The sequence below is a fragment of the Columba livia genome, chromosome 3, assembly GCF_036013475.1.
Source record: "Columba livia isolate bColLiv1 breed racing homer chromosome 3, bColLiv1.pat.W.v2, whole genome shotgun sequence".
NCBI classification, from domain to species: domain Eukaryota; kingdom Metazoa; phylum Chordata; class Aves; order Columbiformes; family Columbidae; genus Columba; species Columba livia.
Window position 1 is genome coordinate 106,175,403 of NC_088604.1, and position 23,070 is coordinate 106,198,472.

The following is a 23,070-nucleotide window of genomic DNA, read 5'->3' on the forward strand; positions in this document are numbered from 1 at the left end:
CACAAAGTTAAATACAAAAAAATCCAGACCACAAAGTGATTTAAAAAACAAGCATCTGAATAGTAGACCTAGATAAATACTTTTGCTTCCTCTCTGTAAAATGAAGGAAATATTATATTTTCACTTCAGAAATTTAACATATATCTGAAAACATTCATATCTGCAAAGTAGCTAAGCAGAATTAAAAACAAAACCAAACCATGTAAACAAGCAAATACACCCCTCAAAACCAACCAATCAAACAAAAACAACAACAACAACAACAAAAAAATCGTTACTGGTTTATGAGACAAATGTACAGCTGGAGTGAAAAGACCGCACACAAAGAAACATAGTTATGCTATTTCCAGACAGCAGAACTACAACATGCCACAGCCTGGGCTTGGGCCAGAAAGGCAAGTCCTGGTTGTTGTCCCACTTTCTGAGAAGTCCAATCTTTTTTCTGTTGCCAACTTCCTTTCTCTTATCTTCAAGTGTAGAGTGATCCTACCTCAAGTTTTTAATATCATGTATATTTTTCTCCATGGCAGTAGTTTCCTTTATTTTACCTTTCTTTGTCTTGAAGATCTTTCAGGATCAAAACCAATTTGACAACATCGTTGTGTGCTGTGCTGAGATACGCAGTGTGGAGTAGGCTATTATCAATGCTACAACAGAAGATCTTGCTTCTTTTGATCACTTAATGCTGCAAAGCATGTAAAAATTCTTACACTGAATACATGTAGCACATGAAGTGATCAAACAGCTTCAGTTGACTGGACTGTGAAATCCAACTGGTAGCTGGAAGGGGAAAGCAAAATCTGATAGCTACCCTCTACCTTCTCCACTGTTACTGCTGCTAACAGCCCCCAAGGTTTGAGTGACATTGCTTTGGCATCTTAAAAAAAACAAAACACCACCCAGTAGAAGTGCCACAAAGGAACGAAAGGGCTGTGTACAGGAAATCATTAGCATTTGTGAACAGCTTCTCTAAGGAAGGCTCTTCAAAGGAAGCACTGCAAAATAGCATGAGCACCTTCAACAATAGACTCTTCAAATGCCAGAATCTTGCAAATAAACTTAATTGTATTTAGAAGAAACCTACCAGATGTTTGAAAAGGCTAACCCCAAGCAAAGCAGACAAAAACTGTAACAGAAGTTAAACCACAGTGAGGGAATTTTGCATATAACAGATTTCAACACCACCAGGCTCTGAATGCCTCTCCAAAGTAAGAAACAGACAAGAATGTTGTTGTCTTCACTGCAATGATCAGCATCAGGCTTGAATGATGTTCACATATATTATTTGTGTTCAAGAACACAATGGTATTTAAAATATCCCTAACAGTATATAAATACTTGCTTTATAACACATAGTGCAACAAACACTAGCAGCCAAAATTGCAAAACACATCATTATCTTCAAACTGCACAAGGGAATGGAACAATATCATCCTTTTACTTACAAACTATTCACTTCTTATGTACTTTACAATAGACTTTTGCTACTGTTGGAAATTGTCACTTAGCAAATGGCGTCTGTTAGGCAACCAACAATCAACTTTTCAGGGCATTATTTTAACCTCACTGATAGCTCACTCTTGATTTCTGCCCTTAATGCATCTACGTTCTTCTCTCTTTTCTTTTTTTATATACCTGGCAGTATATTTAGGTGCCAAAGGCATTGCAGTTTTTGTATTGTTCAAATTCGCCATTTGATAAAGGAATACATTCTTAAATAAATGTGGTTACGTTCTACATAATTTTAATGTGCTTTTCTTGCTTTACGTTTCTTTGCTACTGACTTATTACTTGCTGTTTATTTTGTATTTATTTTAGACTATGGACATTGTCTTATACAAAAAGCAAATCTGACTGATTTTCTTATTTGAGTTCAAAATGGTTCATAAAGCAGTGGAGACAACTCGTAACATCAACAACACTCTTGGCCCAGGAACTGCTATCGAACGTACGGTGCAGTGGTGGTTCAAGTAGTTTTGCAAAGGAGATGAGAGCCTTGAAGACAAGGGGTGTAGTGGCTGGCCATTGGAAGTTGACAACAACCAGCTGAGAGCAATCATCAAAGCTGATCCTCTTACAACGACATAAGAAGTTGCCAAAGAACTCAGCATCGATCATTCTACAGTCATTTGGCATTTGAAGCAAACTGTAAAGGTGAAAAAGCTCGATAAGTGGGCACCTCATAAGCTCACCAAAAATCAAAAAAATCATCATTCTGAAGTGTGTAGAATAAGAGAAGACAACAAAAGCAATGAACCATTTCTCAATTGGATTGTGACATGCAACAAAAAGTGGATTGCATACGAAAACCAGAGATGACCAGCTCAGTGGTTGGACTGAGAAGAATCTCCAAAGCCCTTCCCAAAGCCAAACGTGCACCAAAAAGAGGTCATAGTCACTGTTTGGTGCTCTGCTGCCCATCTGATCCACTACAGCTTTTTGAATTCCAGCAAAACTGTTACATCTGAGAAGTATGCTCAGCAAATTAATGAGATGCACCAAAAACTGCAACACCTGCAGCTGGCACTGGTAACAGAAAAGGCCCAATTCTTCTCTGTGACAATGCCTGACCATGCATCGCACTACCGACACTTCAAAAGTGGAATGAATTGGGCTATGATGTTTTGCCTCATCCGCTCTATTCACCTGATCTCTCATCAACTGACTACCACTTCTACAAGCATCCTGACAATTTTTTGGAGAGAAAACACTTTCACAACCAGCAGGATGCAGAAAATGCTTTCCAAGAGTTCATCAAAACTTGAAGCATGTATTTTTAGGCTACAGGAATAAGTAAACTCATTTCTCATTGGCAAAACTTTGTTGATTGTAATGGTTCCTATTGTGATTAATAAAGTGTGTTTGAGTCCAGTTAAAATGGTTTAAAATTTACAGTCCAAAACCACAATTATTTTTGCAACAACCTATATGTAACTCTGAAAGTTAAAAACCAGAAGTAACTGCACTGAAGTCAATGCTACTTTAAAAATAGTAACATGGTAAACCAGGGCATCTCTCATTAGTTTCTTGTCACTTTTTCAGAACTTCCACCTCTTATTGCTAGTCTGACATATTTCAGTGTGGAAGAGGTTATAGTAAAATATTCGACAGACAGTTGCTGAAATGATGTGCTTTCTCTGTTTTTATTAAACTTCTAGCTTTACTAAGATCAAGGTTTTCCTAGACTGTTTTCATTTTCATGCTTCTACAGCTTTAATGCTAGTAAGGTACTATTTGAATAGAAAGAAAAAAGAGGGCAGGATTTTACACATCTGAAGACCTCACTGTAAATAGCTACTCTTACAAATACACCCCCCCCCCCGAAGCTTAGTCACTCCAGAATACAACCTCTCTGGTTGGGCTGTCTATGACTTGTGACATTCAAATCTTTGATTACTTGAAGGTTATGAATAGCTTTGCTTTTATTTGGTCAGATAAGCCTTTGCAAATACACCAGGGTGGTAGGGAAGAGAATGGGTACCACTGAAAGGAAGGATAGAAGAAAAAACCCCACAGAAACACTAGGAAGGGGATTCATGGACCTGTTGGATCAAGTCCCAGTCTTAAGACTTACTAAAACATAGCAGGGGAAAAACTGCATTTTAAATAGCCTTTTGGGTAACCTGTGTTTGAAATGCCCTGTGCTCTGCAGCAGATAACCCAATGTCTTGCTGACATTGCTAGCATCACAGAGGTGAGGTTTCCACATGGGTGAACTAGGCACTCTTGAAAAATTTATTCAAGATCATTAGACTCAAAATGACTGTAGTACAGCATCAGGCAAGGTAGGTGTGTGTGCATGAATGTGTGGCTGTGCACACATACAGCCTTTCAGACATTCTTCTGTACTAAATGTGATAACTTGAGAGCTATAAAAAGCAATCCCTATTTCTTCTTCTCTTATTTTTTTCCAAATAGTTATTTGCCCACAAATAGTCTTATTAAGCAGTAAGTATCATTAGAGGACATCATTCACAATTTTTATTCACCTGAAGTGAAGCTAGCTTTTTACCACTTCTGCAATTGCTACCAGATTTCTTGGCTCTTTCACCACAGCAAAGGGCATTTGTGATTGACAGATCTCCCCAATAAGCATTCTTCCATTTCCTCCCTCAGCTCTGCACATCCTGGGCTCTGCTCAGGCAGAGCATTGTGCACATCCTGTGCGCATCCTGATGCGAAGGAACTCCACAAACTCCAGCATACAGAACATACCACAAACAAGGAATCTGTTGAGCTGCTATTCCATTAAGCTCTGCTTCTGATACTGCAGGAGGACTTACTTTTCCTCCTAGAGAATTATAATTATTTTCTGTGCTGCATTCCACACTCAGAATCTAAACTTGAGGTAGAGAGGCAGGTACTGACAATCGAAACCTTTTCCACCTTCTTTCACCAATTTAAATACATCATCATCTATATATGTATGTAGCTGCCTCTGTGTATATATGTGCATGTAATATATATATGTAAGCATACATACAAAAATATATATATATTTATATATATATGAATGACAAGGTGATACAGAACATCCTACTGCACACACTCCATGTAGAAGGATAAGAATACAAAACGACATAACAAATATGTGTCATTACTGCTTAGTGAAAAGTGTTGAGGTGCTAAGATGATAAGCAGAGTAGGACAAGCATGGTAAACCGGATTCTACGAGAATGATAATATTATATAATATTTGTAATCACCTCAAGGCAGAGGCCTTGTCTTCTCATTTGTTGATAGGTGACATGCTCTTTGTCTTTATAAGCAACAAATTACAGAGGGTGATGTCTGCAGAATATGTACATTCTTTTGACTAATTTAACTAACACTATTCTAATTTAAAATGTCCTCGGTGTATCAGTTTCAGTGCTGATGGATATTTGCCTCCTGCAGAATACTATCAATTAAGAGATTTATTCTAACCATAAAAACAAAATAATGCTCTGTTTATTGCTAATGGAGACTAAACTATAATAAGAATTCCTGATTAATTACTTATCAAGGAGAATTGACCTTAATTAGGGTCAACTTCTATGGCAGACAGCTTAATTTATTCTTTAGCTTCTGTGTGTGAACACATTTCTCTGTACAGAGCAACTGATTCAAAGCTCAATTCAAACTCTTCAATTGTATTTTTATTTTTCAAAGCAAAAATGAGTAAAAATGGTATATTTAAAGTCAGTGTATCTACTTGGAGTAAGACCTTACTGCCTTAAGTAACTAACGTCAATGTTTAATGGTTTTTATTCCTGTTTTCCTGATTAAACAATTCTTGCAGAGATAGCACTAGCAGTGGGATCTGGGCAGTTCTTGGACCCCCAAGTATCCTTAAACTATCCTTAAACAGTTCAGGTGCTGATATCAGGGCAAGAGATGGGTCTGTCTCCAGACAGATAAATGCCCAGTCAGACTGTGCAGCGTTATCACTTCAATGCCCTTCTCCCGCTGTTTGAGTGGAATGATTTTAAACCAGCTTAGATATGTTGACACCGCTAATAGTCATGCCTTTGACTGAAGCACAGACAGCTTTTTAACTCTGTTCTCTGCAGATGTAACAAGTAAGCAGTAAACTAAAATAGTGTGCAATGTGCCTACTTAATGAAAAACCTAGGGGTGTGCATGTTCCACAGTCATTAATGAGACTGATATATAGCATAGGCAACTCCAGGTATGCATATATGAGGATCAGCTGTGGCATTAGAGAAAAATCAGGCTGCAAAACCTATCTAAGACGCTAGATACACACGCAGGAAATCTTGTGCTGAGATGTACACTGTCACAGCTAGAGGTTTATCTCCACATACCCCAAGGGAGGGTAGCTGGACTCTGCTCCTTCTCATGTATACTCATAACAATTATTTCAAAAGATCAATTTCCTAAAAATAAAATTTAAAAAATAATTTTAAAAAATTAGATCTTCCCCTCTGGCATACACGTAAATTGATTGCATTTGGAAAGATCTCATGATTCACTATTTGAAACTACAAAATTATCAGTGCTTGCAATATTTACCTTTAAGTACTTATTATCAAGCAAGAAAAGGTCCTAGCTTGACTCTTAGTAGCAGAGATGGATACAAATAACAAGAAATATATGTGTTTTCCTTATGAACAACTGTTTTAGTTTAGAAACTGGTGAAATACAATATGAAGCTTCAGGATGCAACTCATGCAGAGATGGCCTATGATCCACTAGAGAGGGTTGCTTTGAAAACTCTATATGAAAATAAATAAATGGAAAGGAAAAAGAAATCTGTAACTAACTATAAAGCGTTTAATACTTTCACAGTTTGCTAATAAGGGAATATACCTCAAACCAAGTATATTGTGGTAAACCTTTCATATCCTGCACTTAACTTTATCACTACTATCCCTGTTGGGCAATGGACTTAAGGTTTATAGGATACAGAAGCAAACAAGAAGTGCAGAAAGCAGTGCAAATAGAAGTGACCTTTAACCTTCAAGATTTAATGTATGATTAGGAATCATAGAAATTATTCTCTGGTTATTTATAATCTGTTGAGTCTAAATCTACAATATTAGTTAGATTCCAATTACTAGTGAAATTCCTTTACATCATGCTTACAGCCTAAAACCATCATTGAAACAAACAAATAAACAAAGAGGGGAAAAAAGAAAATAAAAAGAAAAAAGCTTGGCAATGCTTAAATCGGGACTTGGGACCTCGTTTAGGAAACACTCTTATCCCACACCATGTCATTGCAGACTGGAGTAATTTCCACTCCAGTGACTCCAGGTGGTCCCACTCATCCATTCCCACCATGAGCCTCCATAACCACTCCAAAAGCAGAGGTAGATCTTAAATGTTTCTATGCATTCTCTATGCTTTTTTCTCCCCCGATTTTCTGGCCAAGCTGAAGTTTTTAGGTTTTCTTAGTTCCACTTTCTGTGGCACAGCCTGACAAACCAGTGAGCCCACTCTACATCTTCCTTGTTCCTGAATAAAAATCCATACAAAAAGGAACTGTTACATGAAGGGTCAGCGGAGCATGACGGTGACTTCAGGGATCTTTGAAAGCATGTTAATGATTAAAAAAATCAACACACTACAGTGTTACAAAATTGTTATAAAAGCTTATACACAGCCTGGTCCTAAAGCGTTTTCCTATGAATCAGAGGCATTAGATTATGAAATTAAGGCTGCTCTCTACTTGTCCCCATTCTTTCTATCTTTTGTAATCCACACATTACCTCCCTACCCCCAAAGCACCTCCAAATTTATTTTCCAAAGAGAATGTGGTAAAACACATAGACAATAAAAAGTACTATGCGTAAGAACTGTTTGTCAGCCCCCCTTGGGCAATCCTTTTAGGAATATTGTTGTTGGTAATAATTTGCTTTAAAAAGCAAGTAAGTGCAAAATAACAAATGAAAACATGGAGAAAATAATGCTTTAATGATTGTACAGGCTTCCAAAACAACTTTATATTATGTAGACTTAGAAGAATTATTCAATGTGAATATCTGCTGCAAAAAAGTATTTTACACCTTCTTGCTACCATTAAAATAGCTTCAGCAAACTGTTCTAACCAGCCCAGTGAGCCAAATCATAAAGCTTCAGGCAGTCATGAAAATCTATTGATTAAAAAACAAAACAAAACAAAAAAAAAAAAAAAAAAGAAAAAAAAACCACCACCCAACCCACAAACAAACAAAAAACCAAGCAAGAAACAATAAACCACAAGCAAAACAATAAAAAAAAAGCAACCCACACCTTTTTTCAGCTGTAGATTTCTATTGATATGTGACAAAAATGTGCAAGTGGCATTTGCTAGTACAGGCATTGTGGGAAAAGCCAAGATTGCAATTTCTCTGGTTAAGCTGCTCAGATGTTTAATGTGGTCAGCTTCAGAGTGCTCCAGCTGATTTTGGATCAAATAAAACACAACACATACATTTCCCACTAGCAATAATCCAAACTGAGGTTTTCAGATTTTGCTGGAGACAAAATTACGGCAAGAAGAAATGGGCTGGATATTTCTTTTTATTGCTGGGAAATAGACTCCTAACAACCAACCATGTGGATTTATTTTATTTTATTTTTTGAAGTTAGCTAATCTATCCCTTGTTGGCACATGGTTAATATCTCCTTCCTCCCCAAGACCACCACTCAGGGCTAAGGGGATGTGAGCCCTGCTGGCTTTGTTTGATCAGTGCGTCTCCATTCCCTATGAGAAATAACATTTCAAAAACCAGGACTAGGACAGCAGACAGTGCATAAGTCTCTTTATTTGGACTTAATGAATGAAGTTGCAATGGGCCCCGTTGTGCAAGCTGGGATATAACCAAGTGATGCCTAGGAGCTTGGGGTTACCGAGCTGTTCACACACCAGGAAGAGCTTCACCAAACCAACCTGTTTTGAATCTCTGAGGGTAACAGAAGGCAAAGCACTGTGTCCTTTACTAATTAGGTATGAGACAAGGGTTTTGTTCCCCTCTCCTAATTAAGGTGCACTGAGAAGCAGTGTGCAGCCACAGTGCTTTCTCCTCAAGTTCTGCTTCACTGGAAAGTAACAGAGGTTCAGAGCTGCCCTCTCTTCCCATGTCCCATCCTAAACTTTACAAAGCTTCCAATTGTTTTAATGGTTCAAGGGCACATTCCCTGAAAATATAGGTACTGCTAGACAGCTGCAACAAACCACCACGGCCAAGCACAAAGCTTTGCACCATGTGTGCACAGCCACAGAAACATGGGGTGGCCACAGTGCAAGGTGGTTGCAAGTCAGAGTTGTTCATGACCTTTCCAGACAAGAGTTATGGCTACAAGACACTGCTCATACTCAGCTCTGATAGAAGAAAGGATAAACTATGTGTTGCCCCTCCCTTCTCTAAACATAGTCTTATTTATTTTCCCTTCTCCTAATAGTGGAGAATAAAGAGCTAATTCCCATTGGAGCTTGGGTCCTCTATTCACCATCAGGTGGGGCAGCCCATCAGCTGACCTCTGCCAGCTCCTATGGGATGATACTCTGCAGTAGATTGGGCCGCTCTCTTCTCCAAACAAAAGCTGTAAAAATGTGGTAATAAACTCTCAAGAGTGACTAGGGTACAAAACACAACACTACCAGCAGCTTGTCGCATGTACAACACTGCAACCCAACTTTACTACTGCTCCTCCTCATATGAGCTAGAATGGTTTGGTCACATTTACTGATAATATATTCACATTTCTGGCTGGCTATACTGTGGCTAGCACTCAGTCTCTCACCTTAAATATGCTGTTGAGAAAATGAGGGTTGGGAAGGTCCCAGGAGTGGTTTGTAAAATTATGAGGAAGGAAAAGGGAACTTGGGCAAATATTTCTTATGTTGCCCACGTAACAAAAAAAAAAAAAAAAAAGCTATTGAAATTATCAGTTTCCAACCAAATGCAGCAAAATATAAAAAGACTGTGCATTTGACAGCTACAATATGCTCAATACATGACAGTAAATCAAGTTTGGATAGAACCACACAGAAGCTAAAAGGATAAATACCATCCACTGCAATTCAAATGTTAGACAATTTCCTTCCAGACCTGCATGTTAGAGCACAGCACCTGAAAGAGAATAGAGATGGAAAGCTCCAAAAATTCCCTGAGTTTGGTACTTCTCTCCCTGATGCCTGGAGAGGCTGCATGTTGTTCCATTTTCAGCTGCATCCTGCATCTCTTTCTAAGGGTGGGATGGACCAAATCTCATATTTAATATTGTAATTCTTGGAAACAACTGTAGCACTCTTTCCACCTTCTAGAGCAGGGGTATCAAATTCATTTTCACCTGGGGCCACATCAGCCTTGCGGTTGCCTTCAAAGGGCCGAATGTAATTTTAGAACTGCATAAATGTAACTACTCCTGCATTTATACAGTCCTAAAATTACATTCGGTCCTTTGACGGCAACCGCGAGGCTGATGTGGCCCCCAGTGAAAATTATTTTGACACCCCTGTTCTAGAGGGACACTCTGGAGAGTTTCTCCAGGTTTGTTACCAGCAGCAAACAGTGCGACACAGTGGTGAAGGGGCTAACAGAGCAAAGTGCACTGCTGTGACTTCCCCCCAATGCTGGCCTCACTCCTTTTACCTATGCTTCATATTACAAAGAAAAATACATGATGACATTGTGTGTTTACAAAAAACAAAAATCTCAAAAAACCCCCAAAACCCCAAACCAAACAAAAGGAAACAAAAAACCCCCAAACAAACCCCAAAATGAACACAAAACCGCAAAAAAACAAACAAACAACAAAACCAAAACTTTCTGAGTCTTCAGCTTGATGGCATCCCGTTACAGATTTGTAGACCAGCAAACTGCTGCTATTTCTTGTTAAATGAAACTGAACCTCAAACATTTCTGGAAATCACAGATGGGATGTATATGAAGTACTTGCCTGCACCTGCCAATGCTTGTCTCACTGTTGCAGAGGATATTTTTAAAAAACAAAAAAAAGAAAGACAAAAGATTCTCAGGGTTAAGAGACTCCCAGAGTCATTTCAGTATCTCTTTGCTTCAGTTCAACTTTTGTACAATAGGGATAATACCAGGGAAGATGCAAGGATACAGTGCAGTTCCCAAAACTAGGACAACAAAACCCTGAAAGATTGGCAAAAACAGGTAGATCTTTCAAACACACATGTTGGTCTGCAAAGTCCAAGTCAGGACACTTGGAAAAGAGATGCTTTTGGGTGTCTTTGCACTTTTTCCTTCTATGCAGCAAAATCTTAAGTCTTTTCTGAAACAAATTCAAGCTGAGGTGAAGTGTATATATTGATTAATCATGTTGATATTATATCTGAAAAGCATTTATTCCATCTCCTCTTTGAAATGTTATTTTTAGAGTTGGGGTAGGACTATATTTAGATGGAAGGGAAAATACAAAGAAACTCCATCTGCAATTACATTTGTGATTAGATGTTAGCAGAGTGTGTCTTATTGCTACTGGTAAATACAGGACATTAAATATTTTCAGTAGTAACTTATTCTCAGGTATTCTATCCATCTTCTTTGCAAGTTAACAATGCATATTTGTAAGCATGAGAGGATAGGGTTTGTAGGTGTGAATTGTATTTTTTTTTTTTTAATTCCTTAGCTATAAGTATAGGTCATAACTCCAGGGTAAAAACCTATTGTACATGGGAAAAAATGAAATCAAAAGCTCATTGTTTTGTATATGAACCACTTTGATAATCTCTTAAACAACTGTATGGCTTTAGGGAGCTACATAAAACAGTGAACACAAACATGCAGAAAGGTGCACTTGATCTCTTTCCTCTTTGTATTTAAAAAAAGGTAAAATTGTCTCTATCAAGAAGACACAGGTTAGAAGAGGAAAGCATCATGAAACTCCACAGTAATATAAGCTTAAAAATGCCTTGTTAGTAGAAATAGGATCCAAAACAAAACTTTGAGGATTTACATTCCTCAATAAGTAGTTATATTACTTCCATACCATAACTTATTCATGTATGTACTTGGATTGAGAAGAATAAACATTTCATTGATTTTTTTTTTTTTTTTTTTATGGTTTGCAATATGGGTGTGCATTGAAAAATAAAGAGGAATGTTCAGTTTTCCAAGGTTTGGATTATTAAGAGCTTTGTTAGCAAAAAGGAGAGGATGTGAAGAAGCAACAATCAGTTTTATGACAGGCACTTCATTAACCCACATACTTCATAATTTGCTCACTGAACTATCTGCTTTTCCTCTCCCCTCAGCAGGAACATAAATAGCAAAGACTATCATGAGCCATTATCCTACTAGAAGACTGTTAATCTTACCACAGAGCATTTACTGCTACATATTTATTTATTTAGATTTAGAGCATAATTGAAGGGAAAACAAAACCGATATACATTGAAGATGCATCTCAGCTGATACCTAAATTGCACTTCAATAAAATGCAACCAAGCTCGATAATTCAAAGAAGCCAAGTGCTCTAGCCCTGCCAGCAATTTCTGCACATATTAGCAAGATACTATAAAAAATGCACTGCCAAGGAAATATTAACCAGTGTTGCAGATAGGACCAAGTCACAAAGGGGTGGAAAAAGGAGATGGAGTGGGACCAGCAGAGCTCTTCCCTCCCATGCGTGCAGTGGACAGGGAAACTTGGGTCTGAGTTTGCATAGCTGGGGGGATGCTAAAGGAACAGCCAAGCTAAGTCTGCACAGCACAGCCCCAAGAAAGGGGTCTGCAGGCACAGGGAGCAGGGCCCAAGGTAAATTTTGGGTTGGGATCTGGCTGGGATTTTAACAGTTAGTTCTTATCCACTAGACTGAACCACCTGCAGCAAAATCATGTAAAACCTCCCTCTACTCAAAGACAAGCCTTGCAATACGGTGAAACAGCAAGACCACATGCTACGGGGAGAAAGGGCAGTTGGTGAGAGGGGAGTGCAGGTATGTGCATATGAGAGGTAGAGGGTTGGGAAACAGAATAATTAACACTGGAAGGATGCTAGTATTCAACCGCAAGAATAAAGGGTAGCCAGTGGTGTAATCTCTTTGCCTTTTTCCTGTATTTATTTGTCAGGGGTCTGAGTGAACGTTTCTCACAGTGGGAGATTTTTGATCACTTTCGGTAGGCTTTGATGAGGCCCATATTTCCTCATTTGCACAATGTATTTATCTGCACCCCTGACTGTGTCGATCAGCATGTAGCAGCAAAGTCCGTTGAATGCTTTAAATAAACCCCCCACTTATTAAACAGTTCTAAACTCAGATTGAAAAAGCTTTATATAGCCAACATTACCTGAGTCATTCCACTGGGAGAATTATGGACTGAATGTTGAGAAGACATTTCCAAAGTGCTTAAATGACAATTAATGGCAACTGTGCTCCTAAGTTATTCTAGTACTTTTGAAAGTCCCAAGCAATGGGACTCACCAGCTGAACATTTGTTATACTAATTTGAAAAACAATAAGATAAGAATCAAGTTCAGGAAAAATTAAATGTTTCTGCATTTACACCAGCAAACAACTGATTAAAGCATTATGCAGCAGAATTATATCTGCAGCATCATCTATTCACATGAGCTCAAATACCTCTGTTAAGAACACTGCACTTTCACACCTGCAATATGCCAGGGGGCTTAATGAACTCTCAGTTTATTCCCCAAGTCCTCCTATTCTTACACACAGAGCCTAGCATTCAGGTCACAACTGCATGGGAATGTGAAGAGCAGAAATATAGAATGATGTCTTGGGCTGATTTTCCTAAAAGCCCACTCTGGAACCAGGATGCCATCACCCCAGATTCCCTGCAGAGAGGTTACGCGGCATGAAATCTCAGTCTGTGACTAGGACTAGGTGAGGCATAGCTAGGACACTAGTGATTTTGTAACACAAATTTAAATAGTAGTGCATCATTAAACTATTCAAAATAATGTTTAGTTTTTCAGTTTTCAAGGTTGGTCTCAGTTAAATACCTTTCCTGAAAAAATATATATATATCCTTCAGAACTACTACTTCTTGAAAGAGTCTTATTTCCAAGGTATATTGGTTTCTGATGTATCAGCATTTGAATTCCCTGAAAACAGTCTGTCAGAAAATTCATGACTGCCCTTTTTTTTCTCTTTTTGATTAAGCACATTTGCCGTTGGAACATATCAAGCTGGTGGTGCTGGTTTTGTCTCATTAGGAAGTGCAAATCCTTTATGCATTACTGTTCACCAGGGTACAGTTTTTAAAACATTGGTAGAAGAGCTAGTGAGTGTCAGGCTGCAGAGAGACAAGGCTTGTAGGGAGAGGAAATCTCTTCCCATTAGACCAACCGAAAAAGGAGGAGAGGGGAGCAGAAGGATAGGACAAGCTTTCATATGGACAAGCCACAGTTTAGGTATGAGCATCAAAAAACAATGAAACTAACAGAAATTGCCTCTCCCTTTAAATCTTGCCCCATTTTAGCTTTACAAGTGCCGACCATACTGCTGTTGTTACTGAGTTCCTGCGAGGCCTTTAATCTGTAAAAGTCTTTTCTTTCACTAATTCCATTAAAAGGAAAGTTTCATACATGAATATTTGATTGACACATTATTAGGAAAAGTACGAAAAAAACAGCCGTGTCGCATTAAGCTCCACTGCCGCAGCCATCATCTTTCCCAGCATATCTCTGTATCTTCCCAACACAGCGAAAAGGCAAAAGGAGAGAAAAGACTATGCTCATTAGGATGAAAAATGGAAGCAGCTCTTCTGAGCAGCCCATCTGCTGCCATCATGTCAGAGACATCACATTTTACTGCTGTCACCAGCAGGTGCATGCAATTAGGTGACAGCAAAATGAACTATGGCTTCCCAGTGACTGTTATGAGCAGATTTCAGACTGTTGGCAAGTGCATGATAACAGACTATGGGCACTTGCCTCTGAATAATTCCTGGAATTCGCATGAAAAATGTACAGGTGATTCATTTCGTTGCAGAAGACTACTGGAAGAAGTGATAAAGACAGCAACTGCAATGAAGCAGAGGACAATGGAAGGCATGGGACTAGCTAATTCAGAGTATTATGGTCATTACAAAGACAGCTAGTGCCAGCCTGTTCAATTCTGATCTCATTTACACTAATATATTGGGATAGTGAAGCCCAAAACAAATGCTTAGAAATACATTGATGGTATGTTGAAGGTCGAGGCAGAGCACTTGGATCTTTTCTACTAATTTCAACTAAATATGTTGTTACTGCTCCAGATTGGTAGCTAATTAACAGAACAGTTAATGCTCAATAAAAGTTCACAAATTTTCATGCGAGGGGAAAAGCATAACACAAGGCTGATGGTTTGGATCGTTGATCCAGTACAAGTCAGTACCAACACAGCTTAAAAAGACTGTTTCCATGCACAGCCTGTAATACTGCACAGAAAAAGGAGAAAACACGAGTAAAGCAAATAAAGTAAGCAAGGTGTTCCTGCAGGAACATCTCCGAGTAAAAATCTACTGGGAAGAAAGCTGTACTGCTGGTTACTATTCATACACAGCACTGCTGTGCAATGTGAAGATGCCAGAAATGGCTATAAAGGTGAAAATGTTCTTCCAACCAAAAGCTCCTTTCTGAGGGTTGGGTTTTTCCTTTGTACGTAAACCTGTGTGTTTACAGGACTCTTTTGACACTTGCTAGGGAGGATTCCTTCCTTCCTTATCTGAATGTGACAATGAATCAAAAATACCTTCTCTTCTGTATTCTGAGGCGATAATGGGGAATTGCAGAGTCTTGCCAGGAGCTATGAGATGCCTTCATAGTGCTCTTAGAAAATCATCACCCAAAACTGGAGCAAAGGCCAATTTTTCCAGGTAAGAAAAAAAGATATTCTCCATGAGGAACTATATTAAGGAGGACCCCGCTGCAATGCAAAATATTCAACTGTGTTTCTTAGCTACATATGACTTAGGAATTTTACCTACTGGCAGCCAGTTCCTGAGAATTACAATTATTTTCTGAACGATAAGCTATTATTCACCTGGTATGAAAAAAATGCTCCATTTCACTTCAGTAACTAGCAATGCCAAAGCCATTTTTACTATGTCTGGCATAAGCCACTTGAATGGGATTACCATGAGACTGCAACATGCCTGGACAGTTTGCTTAGATTTAAGCCAGTATATAAATCTCATAATAACAGGGAATTGTTTGTTTCAGAAGGCACAGATTATTTTAAGAGTGATTACTTTAACACAGCTACAGAGATAGTCTTCTTTCTCCAGTCAAAAGTGTTAATGCTACCACTTAAGTAAAACTGTTTTCCATGCAAATGTTTTCTCCTTAAGGAAAAAGGAATATACCTTTCAAAATTATATTGTATTCCATAATTGTATACAGCAAGTAAGGGAAACTGGAGGATTTTCAAATAGAGCAATAATGATAGAGCAGCCCTCTAAATCATTATCTTAGTAGGGATCTATAGGTTATAACATAAAATAACAAGAGTGATTTCCAAAGCATACAACGACTTGTTAGGTTACATTTCTGACTCATGCCATCTTATCATTAATTTCATTATATCCTTATCTTTTATTTTAAAAATTTAACTATCAGAGTCATGCTATGGGAAAATCTCAGCTTCATTTATTTAAAGTTACATTTCCAACTATAAAAAACACAGCTTAAAGTTCAAGCCACCCAAGGAGTTGCAAAGGGTCAACTTTACTTTTTTGTAGGATCTTATGATGTAAGGATGCAAGTGTCTTAGCTGTCATGCTGGAATGCATTAAAGCATGTTATGTTTGAGGAAAAAAAATAATTAAAAATGAAGAAAGAAAAAATTCCACTAATAGGTGACTGAATTCACACCACTAATTACTGCAGAGTGTAAAATACAATTTCCAATAACCAAACAGAAATGTGTACAATTATCTTTTATTAATTAAATGTCTTCCTGAATCAGCAGATGGATTCAGTGCTGTTACTACTGTTTCGCATCTTTATCAAGCAGCAATACAGCTGCAGCCTTTAATGGGGAGCTCAGAAAACACTGTACCAGACGTGTCTGCGGAAGTGACACTATTTTGAGAATGGGAAAGAGAAGGGGAAAAGCTGCTCTTCCCCTTCTTGCCCCAGCATGAACTTAGGTAAACAGGGGAAGAAGCACCTGCAATGCATCACCTCCACATTGACACCATTTGTCTTTCCAGGTTCAGAACATGCTCTTTGAGCACTTATCCAGTACTCTGAAACACTATCCTACTAAAAATTTCCACACAGGAAACTCATGTCCATGAACTTATTCTTTTTGTAATAACCCTTGCTGGTAAGAGGGAAGTGTGAAGCAGTGAGGAGCCTCGTTAGTTAAACTTCCTCAGCCTGGATTTGCTGCCCAGCCATTCACATCAAGGAGCAGGTCTAAATCTAGGGCAGCTCTATGAACTGCCTATGCAAATCAGCTGCTCTGCCTGTAAACTAGGAACATGACTTTTACCTCCCACTACACTGATGTTAGTCCCACGGGAATGCTCTGGGTGAGGACAGGAATCCAGAGTGAAATAGCTCTTTGTTTCACTTCGACCTGTGCCCATGTGATAGCAAATAGGTGCCTGTGTGCACACAGCAACTGTGCCAGGCTGAAAAAAGTCCCCAGCTTCTCAGGGGATAGCACTTTGCACAATAACCAGGTCTCCTAGACATAAAATGCTCTGATTAAATTGGGGCAGCTACGAGGCAAAGGCAATATCAATGTTTTATCATATGTAAAGATATTAGTGAAGATTCTGACTTCAGCAATATTTTCCAGCACAGCTGAGCTTTAAATTTAATGAGATCCACATTTGTATTCTGAAAAAAAGGGAACAGAACAGTAAGCTGTATATGTACTGGAAATCAGCAACAAATAACACTGAAGCAACTCAATAAAAACACATACTGGTAAATTTTATCGTTCTGTTGTGCTCACTGGCCTTATTTAAATCCCTCGTTGGAGCTGATATCACAGCAGCTCTACCCTAAAACCCTAATGTGCCATATTGATAATCTCGTTGTTCAGTAACAGCTGCAGGAATCCACTTATGACTAAGGGACAGGCACCCTGAGGGGCTGCTGCACCAGGGAGAGCCTCAGCACAAGCAAAGCCAGTGTCTGACATGATGCAAGGAAAGACAGCAAAGAAGAAACAGTTTCTTCTTTCTCCATCACCACTGCAGTTACAGGGGATTGCAGACTTATTCAAAGGACAGCAAGAACAAAGCAACAGAAACAACAATAGAAAGGGTGGAGCAGGGGGGTGGCTAAAGGCAGTACAAGCAATAAACTCCAATTCCATGTTTGCCACCCAGCAAGTTTCTAAATATATGCCTTTTCATCCTATGACTTCAATATTGAACTTGGCAAGTAGGCAAGCCAGGCAATCAGACAGCAATCTTTCTGCCCCACTGCTGACCTCGAGGAAAGAGCAGGACAAGGTTTTATTTTCTTTCTTTTTTCTTTTACTGTTGTAATTTACATTCCGATATATCTAGCAGAGCTTCCTCCACTCCTGGTTCATTTTTGGGTTATTATTTGAGGCTGCAGATGCAATTCAAACAACCAAAAGGAAAACAAGTATTGAAATGAGTTAGGAGGAGGTTTTTAATTTAAAAAAAAATAAACCCCACAAATACTGCGGTTCCTTGGCTTGCTGCAGAAAACTATTTCTAGCCCCCTGACAGAACATACTTAATGTAATATTCACAAAACAAGGCAATTGGAGTAAATATGTACAGCTCCCTTTCTTTGGAATATATGCGCTTGTATATCTCACATCTGCAGGTAGCTCATTAACATTAATGAGAATTATGTACCTGAAGAGAAAAGTGAAAGCATCAGTTAAGAAAGCTCCTGGTTCAGATACAGTAGCTACTCTCCTGGTTGTCCTGAAGAAAGCGTGAAGGAAACAGCTAAACATATTTTGCTTCATTTCTTTAAGTTACAGTTGGCTGTAAATTACATTTAATAGACTCATTTTTCAAAGTCTTCTGAGAACATTCAAGCAGCAATAATGTTTACTATCCCAATGTACTGCGAGCTCTTATAAGCCATGAATCCTACTGAAAGTCACTGGGCCAGTTCCACGGCCACAATTCTCATGAGCTTCCTTTTGTTCTGGCAATTAGGCCATCTGCCAGGAGCTGAAATGATTAGCAATAAAAAGAAATGCAATAGCTCCACTTTGCAATCTCTTCAGTTAGTGCTGGTTCCCTTATCCACCAGGGCACCATGAGAATGGGGTGAACAAAGAACAGTAACAAAGGACACTGAAAAAAGGGAGAATTTTAAAAGGAGCATTGTAAGGTCAATGTGAAAACTGAACAAACAAATACAACTTCTTTTTTTCTCAATTACATTTCTTTCAGAGCAGCACCAGGGACTTTGTCACATCCCTGTTATTAATTCACACACACTGGTCCTGAATAGTGCTTACCAAACTTCTACTCTTCTCTCACTTGCTTAGTCAGGCATTTGATAAAAACTGTTTCCTATTATCTATACATGTGTGCATAGGCACACATGGATCACATTCCTAATTAAGGCATTTATGCACTGTTGTGATTCAAACAATAATACTAATAATGGATTAACCAGCAGTGGACATTAGTGCAGCTGATGATCTTTAGCCTCCTGCCTTGAGCCTGCAGGACATCAAAAGTCCTTGCCCATAATTGAAGCCAGGATGTACAGAGAATGGAAATTCTGTTTGGCAAAGGAGTTTGGTTTTAGAGCTCAGTTGTTTAAAAGCAGCATGGATCTCGCAAATTTTAAAATCTTCGGAGAGAAAATAAACAAATCTAATACATTAATGTAGTTTGATGGAACAGCATTTTCCAATGGGAAAATAATTTTATTAACCTTTCTTCCACTAAGCTGCAATATCAAAGAACGTATTGATGCTGCCAAGCAATAATCATCTCTTTAAATGCCCTGGACAGTGCTTTTGAAAGCCAGTGAGCACTAAAACGAACCACTGGTAATATAAAGCAAAAAATCATCTCCACATTGCTCAACTATTTCCTTTCATGATTTAGAAGTGGAAAGCCACCTTATTTTTAAAATGAAAAATTTTTAAAAGCCAAAAATTAATTCTAATGTAAAGTGAGGCAGGACACATGCCCATATTCACCATGTTCTGCCTTATTCCAGAAGACTGACAAAAGTTGAAGAGTGATAAAATTTCAGTGACTATAAATATAATCATTCACCAAAATTAGCTGTAATTTAGCCATGGAAAAATGTTTATAGAACTGCCAGTTGATCTTCCAAGGCAGTTATTAATATGTTCAAGTGTTCTCTTACTGCCTCTTTGAAAAGAGGTTAAAAAAAAATTGCATTCCTGCCTAACCTCCAGACATTATATTCTCTTATGCAATAAACAAACAGATGTTCTCATTTTTCATTTTTATCTTTTCTCACTAAGGTTCTCATACCTCCTAAAATCATGAGACTACTCTCCAGACATGGGAGGAATAGATACATTAGGTGATAAATCCAGGAATGATTTTTTTTTTTTTAAGTCAAAAGACATGTCTACTACATACTCAATCATCTCTCTGTCTTTCTAGTGCATTTAACAGAATGTTTCCTACCTGCCTCTGGCAGTAATGTAAAAATATTGGATTAAAATAATCTAGTCCACAGAACAAAATCCAATATTAATGTGGGTTAAATAAAATGGCAGTGGTAGTACACATATTAATTGTATTAATCACAATAACTTTTTCTTTCTTCATCAGTTAGAAGATGATTCAATAAACACATTAAAAGTGCAGAATCTAATTCTCAATAAACCTGGGTTCTGCATGGACTTTTACTTCTCATAACTCAGGCAGCAAGGTATCATGTCAGACATTAGGATTTCACTCAAGGGTGTTTGTTGTTAAAGAGACAATCAAAGCCAGTGGTTGGAGAAAATAAATTGCCAAACATCAGGCCACATTCATTATGACCAGCATCTTCCATGTAAAAAGATACAGCAGCTTGTAAGCAACAAAAGACACTGCAACCAATCACAGAACTGATTGTACTTGAAATGCACATTCTTGCTTTCTGGTATCTCTACTTCTCCTCACAACACATACAAACTGTTTAAATATAGTCAATTAAAACACTCTTTAACTGTTCTTGTAAAATGCACATATGAACTGTTTAGGAATCAAACAATAAACAGTGTTATGAGAAACAACCACTCTATTTTCCAAATGAAACGTCACAAAATTTCCAAGGACAAGTGATATGCCCAATTAAAAACCAACCAAACAAATAAAATTACTGTCAGAGGTTAAGTGCTACTGGTTTAAAAGTGCCAAAGAGAAAAAGAAACATTGCTGCATATCACCAGTAAAAAGTTCTTCACAAGCCTCAGTTCATGTTTCCTAAAGAAGCTGTAATGAATTCTGAGACAAAGAAAGAAAAGTGTGGTGCTGCAGAATGGGAGGTTTCAGAGTCCCTGTCTTGGTGGTTTGAGCCAGTGGTATCTGAATACCTCACTGTCCTCACTGCGCCCACGTTTCTCCAGGATCCTCATCCTCAGAGGTACACCACTACTGCAGACTTGCATCTCTTCAGAAGAGGCTAAGAAAAACCCTGATTTGCAGTTATGATTCAAGAAGGACAAAGACGTTTAGAAAGCACAAAAACTGACCTGAACCAGCTATCCAAACCCAAATATATCTGAACACAGACTTCATCTAGAAGTTAGGACGAGAAAAAGTTGCAGAGGAAAAAAGACTAGCACAAAAACTTCCTGTGAACCAACCAACTTGACTACTGCTGCTGAAACAGATGTCAAGAGGCAGTTCAGGTTAAAAACTGATGCTTGGTGTGACCCTACAAATCTTCAAATGTGCCTGTGACCTTCACAGTCTTAATCTAACCTAACCTAACCAAAGCTTCATTATCTAAACCTGCAACAACCTGACTGATATCAATGCTACTAAAAGAAGTTCCACTCCAACCTTTTGTTTTTACTGCTGTCTTTATCCTCACCAATTATTTCTCCTAGGTTAAGTATCTTTCAAGCATTTTCCTATTCTCTTTTGCAGGCAAACATGGTGTGATACTTCAGTTGAACATCTCTCTTTACCTCAGCCTTTGAGCCCACTTCATCCCTGAAACCATTCAGGTCTCCTGTGGAGACTTTAGCACTTTGAGAGTGAGACACTTTTTAACCTTATTGCAGTGTTGATACTTTTAATCAACATTACACTGTTCCCATTCAACCCAACTGCTTCATTCTTCTTTACCCTCCATCTTCAGTCATAAGGAGTTTTATCTGAAAATGCTTGAATTAGAGGTTACTCCACTCTCATCCCAAATGTCATGACTGCTTCTGTGAATGCATTAGTTCGAGTGCAGATAACATGATCTTCATTGTCCAAAAATCCTACTACTCTCCCACTTCATTTTCTTCTTTTTTTTTTTTTTTTTTTTAAATTCTATTGCAACTCCTTCCCTAGATGCTAGAGACTCTTTGGTAGCATTTTCTAAAGTAGGAAGACAAAATGAAGGAAGCCTTTTCAACTAAAAGCCACTGTCAATACACACTTTCGACCAATCTCAGCAAAATCAGTCATGGTCAAACCACTGTCTTCAACGGGCTTTTAGATTCTACGTTCAGGCTCCTGAACATGCAGAGAGAAACACGGGGACAGATTTGCTACGCCTATTATATCTTAAGTGATTCTGATTAGCACCTTAGCACCATGACAAATCTGCCAAAAAATGAAGGTGAAGCTTTAGAACTACGGGGCAGTAGGAACGCAATTAGAATGATGGTCAGAAGTAACTCCAACAGGCCTGGCACCCTCAGGTATAAAACCAAGGTCATGGGTGTCCTTGTGCGTGTGGAACTCACGCTATCACAGGCTTTATATTTATGGCAGAGGAAGACTGAGGCAACTTCTGAGAATTAAAAAAAAAGGCGGGGTGGGGGGGAAACACACATGAAACGAGACATTCTTCTGAACACTTTCCTCTCCAGCAATCCCTTCTGTTTCACTGGGTATTAAGGCCATTTTCCCCATCGGTAGAGAGGAGAAGACACAAATGGAGAAGAATGCAGTTTATTGTGGTCAGGAGAGTAGGAGCCTTTCAATTGCTACTAACAGCATGAATATACATTAGTCATTTATACATTCATAGACTTCAGCCACATAGTTGAATGTCCCACACTCATTCAAAATGTATCCTTCAGGCACAGAAATATCCCTTTTTTTACTTTTTCATTTTTACGTTGTGTATGTACTTATATCATAAACAAACACACATGGTAATTTGACACATAAATTATCATATGGAAAGCCCATAACAAACTCAATTTCTGACATGAGCTACTGTGAGTTCAGCCCCCTATTCTATGACTCTAGCGTTAAAAATAAAAATGAATAATAGAAAAAAAGGCAAGATAAACAAACCTTGCAGAAATTGTTTCCCATGCTCAGGTATACAACCACAAACTACAGCAGTGCAATGAAAAGAAACCTCAGGTAGTTTTCAGTGAGCATCCCACCTGTGACTTCTGAGCTCAGTAAATCAACTTAAAGGGAGTTGACACTCAGTGTCACAATAGATTTCTCTTGACCTCTAAGCAGTTCATTTACAGCCAGTTTGAATAGTCTTT

General features: G+C 38.4%; 1 protein-coding gene and 1 pseudogene across 35 annotated transcripts in view; one reads left to right on the forward strand and one right to left on the reverse strand.

The window, feature by feature from the left end:
• The window catches only part of NRXN1 (neurexin 1), a 733,302-nt gene that overhangs the window by 136,371 nt on the left and 573,861 nt on the right, over positions 1-23,070 (reverse strand). The gene's annotated exons all lie outside the window — the stretch shown is intronic.
• Positions 1,822-2,935, forward strand: LOC135579241 (histone-lysine N-methyltransferase SETMAR-like; annotated as a pseudogene).